This window comes from Callithrix jacchus, chromosome 12 (assembly GCF_049354715.1).
Source record: "Callithrix jacchus isolate 240 chromosome 12, calJac240_pri, whole genome shotgun sequence".
NCBI classification, from domain to species: Eukaryota; Metazoa; Chordata; class Mammalia; order Primates; family Cebidae; genus Callithrix; species Callithrix jacchus.
The window spans coordinates 71,098,216-71,108,593 of record NC_133513.1 but is presented as its reverse complement, the minus strand read 5'-3'; the positions used below and the strand labels follow the sequence as shown (position 1 = coordinate 71,108,593).

Sequence of the window (10,378 nt, the reverse complement as noted above, 5' to 3'; positions counted from 1 at the left end):
CTGGCATTCCAGGCACCAGTGGGATATAAAAAAATAAATAAAAACTCCTAGCTTGGCATCTGCCCAAAAGGCTGCCCAGTTTTGTGCTTGAAACCCAGGCCCTGGTGGCATAGGCACCAGAGGGAATCTCCTGGTCTGCTGGTTGTAAAGACTGTGAGAAAAGTGTAGTATCTGGGCTGAAGTTCACTGTTCCTCCCAGTACAGTCTCTCACAGCCTCCCCTGACCTCTTGTGCTTCCTAGGTGAGGCAACACCCCCTGCTTCAGTTGCCTTCTGTAGGCTGTACCCACTGTCCAACCAGTCCCAATGAGATGAACTGGCTACCTCAGTTGGAAGTGCAGAAATCACCTGCCTTCTGCATCAGTCTCACTGGGAGCTGAAGTCTGGAGCTGTTTGCCCATCTTGCCAGCAAAAAACACTTTAATTATTTCACTATATGGATACATCACATTTTATTTTTTCACTCACCTAGTAATAGATTTTCAGATTATTCCTACTTTTTGGCTATTATTAATAAGGTTGCTATGAAATTCATGTACAATTTTTGTGTGAAAACATGTTTCCATTTGATACTGAAAACATGATATTAAATATTTTATTATGTGCTTTTGGACATTCATTAATTGTCTTTGGATAAATATATATTCAAATCATTTAGCCACTTTAATTTGTCTTTTAGTTGCCGAGTTATAAAAGTTCTTTGGAGGTTTAGATTCATTGGGGTTCCAGGCCATGCTTTGCTATGGAGCAGGCCAATGAGCTGAAAGAGAAGGGCAACAAGACCCTGAGCATGAGCAACATTAACAATGCCTTATAGTGCTACTTAGAAGCCATTAAGCTGGATCCCCACAACCATGTGCTCTACAGAAACTGTTCTATCACCTATGCCAAGAAAGAAGACTACCAGAAGGCCTACAAGGACGGCTGCAAGACCATCAACCTGACTGGGGCAAGAGCTATTCACAAAAAGCCGCAGCTCTTGAGTTCTTAAACGAATTTGAAGAAGCCAAGCAAACCTATGAGGAGGGCTTAAAACACGAAGCAAATAACTCTCATATAAAAGAGGGTTTACAGAATATGCAGGCCAGATTGGCAGAGAGAAAATCCGTGAACCCTTTCAACATGCCCAATCTGTATCAGAAGTTGGAGAGTGATCCCAGGACAAGGACACTACTCAGTGATCCTACCTACCTGGAGCTGATAGAGCAGCTGTGAAACAAGCCTTCCAATCTGGGCACAAAACTACCAGATCCCTGGCTTATGACCACTCTCAGTGTCCTCCTGAGGGTCAACCTTGGCTGTATAAGTGAGGAAGAAGTTGCAACACCTCCACCACAATATCCTCCCAAAAAGGAGACCAACTCAGAGCTAATGGGAGAAGATATTCCAGAGAATAGGAAACAGGTGCTGAAATAAAAAGCTGGGAACAATGCCTACAAGAAGAAAGACTTTGACACAACCCTGAAGCGTTTTGACAAAGCCAAGGAGCTAGACCCCATCATGACTTACATTACCAATCAAGCAGCAGTATACTTTGAAAAGGGTGACTACAATAAGTGCTGGGAGCTTTGTAAGAAAGCCATTGAAGTAGGGAGAGAAAACCAAGAAGACTGTGGACAGATCACCAGACCTTATGCTCAAATTGGCAACTCCTACTTCAAAGAAGAAAAGTACAAGGATGCCATCCATTTCTATAACAGGTATCTGGCAGAGCACCTGATCCTAGATGTGCTCAAGAAATGCCAGTAGGCAGAGAAAATCCTGAAAAAGCAAGGGCAGCTGGCATACATAAACCCCAACTTGGCTTTGGAGGAGAAGAACAAAGGCAATGAGTGTTTTCAGAAAGGGGATTATCCCCAGGCCACGAAGCATTATGCAGAAGCCATCAAAAGGAACCCAAAAGATGCTAAATTATACAACAGTCAAGCTGCCTGCTACACCAGACTCCTGGAGTTCCAGATGACACTCAAGGACTGTGAAGAATATATCCAGCTGGAGCTGACCTTCATCAAGGGTTACACATGGAAAGCAGCAGCCCTGGAAGTGTTGAAGGACTACACCAAAGCCATAGTTGTGTACCAGAAGGCACTAGACCTAGACTTCAGCTGTAAGGAGGTGGCAACCGGCTAACAGCACTGTATGATGGCACAGTACAACCAGCATGACAGTCCAGAAGATGTGAAGTGAGGAGCCATGGCTGACCCAGAGGTGCAGCAGATCATGAGAGACCCAGCCAATGCACCTTATCCTGGAACAGATGCAGAAGCATCCCCAGACACTCAGCAAACATTCAAAGAATCTTGTAGTAGCACGGAAGATCCAGAAGCTAATGGATGTGGGTCTGATTGCAATTCAGTGATGACACGTTCATCTCGGCTTCCCTTCACCCTCATGTGGAAAGAGGAGCTGGGACCAAGTGAGCAGCATAAAGCTGAAGGGAGAGCAGGGAGAGAGAAGGCCTCATCTCCCTATATTTATACATAACCCCAGGGAAGACAAAGAGACTTGTCCTTGGCACTGTTCATGCCACCGTGCCCCTGGGCCCTTCCAGCACACTCATGGTCTCTTCACCGCTGCCCTCGAGTTCTGTGTCTCCTTCTCCTGCCCTTGTACTTTTCAAATCACTGTCTTGGCTGCTCTCCCATAGTTGGTTATTTTTTATTTGGGGCAGTGGGCATATATGGGGAAGGGAGGGGGTTTTACCAGCCTCAGGTCCCAGCTGTCTCACATTGTTTATTTCACATCTCCTTCTGCAATAAAACAAGCCAATTGGGCATGGAAAAAAAATTCTTTAGATTTTTCTGAATACTATGCATTTATCAGGTACATGATTTCCAAATATTTTTTCCCATTCTGTGGTTTCTCTTTTCATGTTCTGGATGATGCTCTTTGAAACACAAAAGTAACTGTGTGATTTGAATTTTGATGTATTTCTTTTTATTACTTGTATTTTTGGTGTCATATCTAGAAACCACCGCTTAATACAAACTCACAAAGATTTACAACTGTGTTTCCTTCTAAGAGCTTTACAGTTTTAGTTCTAACATTTAGGTCTCAACATTGAGTTTTATTTTTTAATAAAATGTAGACAAAGTATTTTCCTTTCAGTCTGGATATGCCGTTGTACCAGCATGATTGTTGAAAAGGCTGTTCCTTCCCTTATTGAATAACAATTAACCTAAATGTGAAGATTTATTTTTGAACTCTCAATTTTATTTCACTGACCTATATGTTGGTTTTTATACTAATACATAAATACAAACCAAATATAAAAGCATTTATCAAAAATCTCTGAAAATATAACCAAAGTAGTTTGATTACAAAGGGAATTTATAACTTGAAGAAGTGACAGCAAAGGTTGAAGTTTCTTTTTTCATTCTCCTTCTCTTTTATGATGTTTACCTTAAGGGTGGGATCTGATACCTGAGTGGCAAAGTGGCACAAGTAATGAATTCTTATAGAAACTCAGTCTTTGTGGTCAGAGTAATCAGGAAAAGAAGCCCCTCAGGGTAAGTGGATGAAGAATTTAAATGAGGAGAGAATCTTAATTAATGTGGCTTTCTACTAAGTTTTGAAATCAATAAGTGTGAGTCCTCCAACATTGCTTTCTTTCATCAAGATTTTTTTGGTTATTCTGTGTTCTTTCCCTTTCCATATGAATTTAAAGAGCAACATGTCAATTTATGCAAAAAAATTCAGCAGAGATTTTGGTATAGATTACATTGGATCTATATATCAATATGGAAGTGTTGCCATCTTAATGATTGTAAGTCTTCCAATCCATGAACATGAAATGTCTATTTGTTTATGTCCTTTTTAATTTTTGAATGATGTTTTGTAGTTTTCAGTGTAAAATCTTGCACTTCTTTTGTTAAATTTATTCCCAAGTATTTTATTCATTATGATGTAATTGATATCATTGATAAAGAATATTGTTTTCTGGGTTTTGTTTTGTTTTTTGTAGATTGTTCACTATTAGTACATAAATATACAGTTGATTTTGTATATTAATCATTTCCTACAATATTTTTGAACTCATTCATCATAAAATGATTTTAAAATGATATTTTGATTTTTCATTCTTAGTTGAACACATTAAAAATACTTTTAAAACTGCAAAGAAATGTTAATCCACTTTTAGTAATATATTTTCACTAATAATAATGTATGCACATTGTAAAACAAACCAAATAAGTAAATATTAAATCTAATTACTGTGGGGAGCAGTAGCCATCTTGTAACTATGTTGCTTAAGCTTTTGTTCCTCTTACCTAAACCTCCATCTTGTGGGCTTCCCTTATTGTTTAAGTTTCACATTCCTCCTAGTTACCAGGCTAGCCTGCAACCTCGTCTCCATGGTTACTGTCTGACCTCAGCCCTCAGAACTTCCCGCCCTTACTTGTTTATAAGCAACTGCCTTGTAGCTAATTAAAGAGACTTGATCAGATCCTTGACTTGTCTCCATTCTCCACGTCTCCTGTCTCTCTCTTTTAATCCCCAATCCCTCCCTAGGGTCTCCGTTGCTCATCCCGCGGGTCAGGACAAATTACAGGCTGGTTACAGTAACTCACACCTATAATTTCAGCACTTTGGGAGGCTGAGGTGGGTAGATCACTTGAGGTCAGGAGTTTGAGATCAGCCTGGCCAACACGGTGAAACCCCATCTCTACTGAAAAATATGAAAATTAGCTGGGCATAGTGGCACATGCTTGCATACCAGCTACTCAGGAGGCTGAGGCAAGAGAATTGCTTGAACCCATAAGACAGAGGTTGCCGTGAGCTGAGATTGTGCCATTGCACTCCAGCCTGGGCAAGAGAATGAGACACTGTCTCAAATAATAAATAAATAAATCTAATTACAAATCCATATTTTGGTGTAGGACAAAAAGATAAATATTGAAATAAAATTCAGTTAAAATTTTGTAATCCAAAGTTAAACCTGAAAATATAAACTCACAGTTTACAGCCACTCAGTAATAGTTTCCTAGCTCTAATTACTGGAAGCACCTGAAAGCAATAGCCTATGTAGTTCATACAAGTAACCCAATACTTATATATTATTTTCTAATAATACATTTCTTTAAAGAAACCAGAGCTTCTTGAATCCAAATCAGGAGAGGGAAAATTATAAGTTAAACTCAACACATCTTGGTATACTAGACTATAAGAAAGCTATCAGAAATTACTGGAGCTATTTAAAAAAGGACATGAAATCAATTCTGAGTATAATAAAAATTATCAATATAGAAGTTCTAGTTCCAGGATTATTCCAGTCTGATTCTACTTCTCACTAATTACACACACACAAAAAAAAAACCTGAACTAAATACAAAAGAATTTATCAAAACATCTCTGAAAATTGAACAAAAGTATGTTGATTACAGAAAGGGAATTCACAACTTGAAGTAACAGCACAGGATTGAAGTTTCTATTTACATTCTCTCTCTTTTATGACATTTACCTTAAGGGTAGAGCCTGATATCTGAGTGGCAAAGTAGCACAAGTGATATATTCCAATAGAAACCCAGTCTCTATGGTTAGATATATTAGGAAAAGAACCTCCTCAGGGTAGGTGAATGGAGAATTCAAATCAGAAGAGAACAAGAGAAGGGGATCTTTTAATACTATTCATGGACTTATACAAATATTAGTTTCTCTCTTGAGTTTTGAATCATGTTGAACAGACTTGGACCAGTACAGCAAAGTCTACAGCTGAACTAAAATTTGAGCCACTGTTCACAGAAGGCAAGACAGAACTTACGGTCTGAACTTAAGTATGATGATTGCCTGGTAAGTCAAAAACATCACTATTCTCCAAAGGATTACAGGACCCAAGGGCTAGACAGTATAATATTAATGATGCTCAGGATTAAATCCAAATCAATCAAAATTCAAAGAACTAGAGAAATGTAACCAGTTTGCAAGGGAAACTACCATAAACAGAAGCTAGCTTTGGGATGACACACTTGCTAGAATGATCATATAAATAATTTACAGAAGCTAGTATAAATATGCTCCATATAACAAAGGAAAATATACTTGAATAAATGAAAAGATAGGATTACCAAGCAAGAAATAAAAAGTATTTAAAAGAACTATATGAAAATTTTAGAACTAAACAAATAAAATAAAGTTTTAAAAATTCACTAGATGAACTCAGTAGCAGAATGAGTCACACAAGAATGAGTCAGTGAATGTGGTAAGGATGAAGCAATAGAAATCAGTACAAGCTATAAAATCTGAAGAATAACTTTCTTAGAAAGAGAAAACCAGAAAGAGAAAGAAATTGGGGCAGAAAATATTTCAAAAAAATAATGGCTAACAACTTTGCAAATTTGTTTGAACACATAATTTACAAATCCAACAAGGTCTATGAAACCCAAACACAATAAATTCAACAAAAGCTATGCCTAGACACAATACAGGAAGATACTGGAAATCAAAGATTAAAAAAAATCTAAAAGCATATAAAAGATAATGCACATTACATTGTGAGAAATAATTATTTCAGTGATCACAGATTTCTCATAATCTACAGAGGCCAGAACACAGTGAAACAACATTTTTAAAGTATATTAAAAAAGAAAAACTGCCAACACAGAACCCTATATTCAGCAAAATTTTCTTCAGGGATGATGACAAAATAAATGCTTTCTCACAGGAAGGAATACTAACAAATCAGGTCATAGGTGCTAAAGAAATGTTAAAGCAGGTTCTTCTGGCTAAAGAGAAAAATATCACAGGAACTTTAAACCTACTGGGATGGAGAGAGAAGAATGGAAATGATAAATATATAGTTAAATATAAAAGACTATTTTTTCTTTTCCAAGTTTTTAAATGTACAGGAAGCTTTTGAAAATAAAAATTTTAACTACATGTGAAAGGCTTTACAGTGCAGGCAGATATAACGTGTAACACAATGGCATAAATTAGTGGAGGAGGGGAGTTAAAGGGACCTCTATACTTGCAAAGTTTCTACATTTTACTTAAATGGTATGAAAACAACTCTAAGCAGGTATTAGCTACTACAGTAACTCCTATTAATTACTACTATTTATTACTATATTAACTTTTTACTAGTATATTATCTTTATTAACTACTATATTAACTGTAATATTGGTATAAATAGTACAATCCTGACAGGATCCACTAGAAAAATACACGATTATAGCTTAGAAGCCAATAGATAAAATGGAATATTAAAAATATTCTAATCATTCAAACGAAAGCAGAAAAGAATAGAGAGAGAAGCTAAACACTGAGGAGAAAAACAGAAAAAATGGTAGACTTACATCTACCATAATACTATTAAAATTAATTAATGTTACTGCAGGCAGATAAGCAAGACCTTACTTTACACTGCCATCTAGACACGTTTCTAACATAAAGCCACAGATAGGATAAAAGTAAATGTGGTGGGCTGGTCACAGTGGCTCATGCCTGTAATCCCAGCACTTTGGAAGGCTGAGACAGGCAGATCACTTGAGGTCAGGAGTTCAAGACCAGCCTGACCAACATGGTGAAACCTGTCTCTACTAAAAATACAACAAAAAAATTAGCTGGCTATGGTGGCAGGTACCTGTAATCCCAGCTCCTTGGGAGGCTGAGACAGGAGAATTGTTTGAACCCAGGAGGTGGAGGTTGCAGTGAGCTAAGACCATACCACTGCACTTCAGCATGGGTGACAGAGTGAGATCCCATGTCAAAAAAAAAAAAACAGTAAATGGGTGACAAAATATACAGACGAAATATTTATGTTAAAAAAACAAAATTGTTATTCAAGTAATCGTATAAAACACAGTTCACAATAAAAAGTAAAAAAGAAACAATTTATAATGATAAAAGGAATATTAGGAAGCTATATCAAATATAAATGTAACCTTTAAAAGACTACAAAAAAGAAATTAAGTATTAATTCAAATCTTTAATACAGAGAAAACATAGTCATGACCAAGAAGGATTTACCCTACAAATGTGAGACTGATTTATCATACCCAAATAAATCATTACAATTCATTATATTAACAGAATAAAGGGAAAACTCATATGATGTTTTCAATCAATTCAGAAAAAGTAACTGAGAAAACATACATCCATTCAAAATTAAAACTCACCAAAAAACTGAATGAAAATAACGGTAAAGCTAGCATTCTCTACTGAGTGAAAATATCTATTAGAGATGAAAGCAAAACACTTTTTAAAAAAATTATTGTTTATTTATGTTTAACATCCATATTAAGGTATAACTGACTTACAATACTCTGTACATATTTAAAATCTATAATTTGTTATTATGTATGTGCATACCCCAAATCCATGATTACCATCAAGATAATAAAAATATCCATCAAACCCATGAGTTTCCATGGGCCCCTATGAAATCCATGTCTCTCTTTCTTTACACTCCCTGCTCCTTCCTCATACCCAGGAAATAACAGATCTGCTTTTTGTCAATATAATAAGTTTTGCATTTTCTAGAATTTTATATAAGTGAAATCATTGACTATTTACACATCCTTTACTGACTTCTGTTAAAATTTTTGTTTTTAATTGACACATAATTGTGCATATTTTTGGGATGCAGTGTGATGTTTGATATATGTGTATATTGTATAAAAAACAAATCAAAGTATTTTGTTCATTCACAACCTCAGATATTTATTCCTTCTTTGTGGGGAGAACATTCAAAATCCTCTCTTCTAGCCATTATGAATTATGCAATACAATATTGTTAACCATAGTCACCCTACTGTACAATGGAACACCAGAGCTTATTTTTCCTATTTAGCTGTAACTTTGTATGCATTGACCAATCTCCTAATCTCTCCACTACCCCTCAGCCTCTGGTAACACTATTGTACTCTGTACTTCTAGGAGATCAACTTAGAGTGAGATCAGGTGGTATTTTTCTTTCCATCCCTGGCTTAGTTTATATAATGTCCTGTAGGTTCATCCATATTGCTACAAATGACAAGATTTCATCCTTTTTATGCTGGAATTGTATTCCCTTGTGTGTATATTTTCTTCATTCATCCACTGATGAACATTTAGGCTGATTATATATCCTGGCTATTGTGACTAGTACTGCAACAAACTTAAGAGTGAAGATATTTATTTGATATACTGATATTATTTCCTTTTGATATGTAGCTAGTAGGGGGTTTGTTAAATCACATGGTAGTTCTATTTTTAATTTTTTGAGGAAGTTCCATTTTCTTTTTAATAATGACTGTAGTAATTTCCATTCCAACTGGTAGTGTATAAGAGTTTTTCTTGCTCCACATACATGTCAGCATTCATTATTTTTTGTCTTTTTGATAACAGCCATTCTAATTGGGGTGAAATAATATTTCATTGTGGTTTTTATTTGCATTTTCTTGATAGTTAGTAATGCCAAGCATTTTTTTTCATAAACCTGTTGGCCACTTTTATGTTTTCTTTTGAGGAATGTCTATTCAAGTCTTTTGCCCAAGGAAAGAGAACAAAAGTCTCTGCCCAATAATCCAGATAATTATTCTGAATCTTGTCCAAGGTCATCCAGGCAATACCATTATGAGTCTGCAAGAACCAGTGCTATTGGCCTTTGTGTGCCTCTCTAAAGCAGATGCACCTTAGAACGCAATACTCAAGTCCTTTAAAATACCTAGAAAGCCTTCCCAAACGAACACAAAATGTGAAGGCTATAATAAATATGTAACTCTTCAATGCCCAGACACAGATGAACATCTGCAAGTATCAAGACAATCCAGTAAAAACATGACCTCACCAAATGAACTAAATAAAGCACCAGGGACCAAACCTGGAGAAACAGAGATATGTGGCTTTTTAGATATAGAATACAAAATGGCCGTTTTGAGAAAACTCAAAGAAATTGAAGATAACACAGAGAATAAATACAAAATTCTATTAGATTAATTTAACACCAAAATTCAAATAATTAAGGAGAATCAAACAGAAATTCTGGAGTTGAAAAATGCAATTGGTATATTGAAGAATGCATCAGACCCTTTTAATAGCAAAACTGATTAAGCAGAAAAATGAAATTAGTAAGCATAAAGACAGGCTATTTGAAAATACACAGATAGAGGATAAAAAAGAAAAAAGAATTAAAAACAAGCACACTTATAGGATCTATAAAAGAGCCTCAAAGGGGCAAATCTAAGACTTACTAGCCTTAAAGAAAAGGTAGAGAAAGAGATAGGAGCAGAAAGTTTATTTAAAGGGATAATAACAGAGAATACCCCAGCCTAGACAAAAATGTCAATATTGAAGTACACAACAAGGTTATAAAACACCAAGCAGATTTAACACTTTCTTCTTAAGTGCACAGGGAACACTGTCCAGGCAGATGCATGTTAGGCCACAAAGCAAGTCTTAA

At 36.0% G+C, this 10,378-nt stretch overlaps 1 pseudogene; it reads left to right on the top strand.

The window, feature by feature from the left end:
- Nucleotides 1-741: 741 nt before the first annotated feature.
- Nucleotides 742-2,500, top strand: LOC100413241 (stress-induced-phosphoprotein 1 pseudogene; annotated as a pseudogene).
- The last annotated feature ends 7,878 nt before the right edge of the window (nucleotides 2,501-10,378 follow it).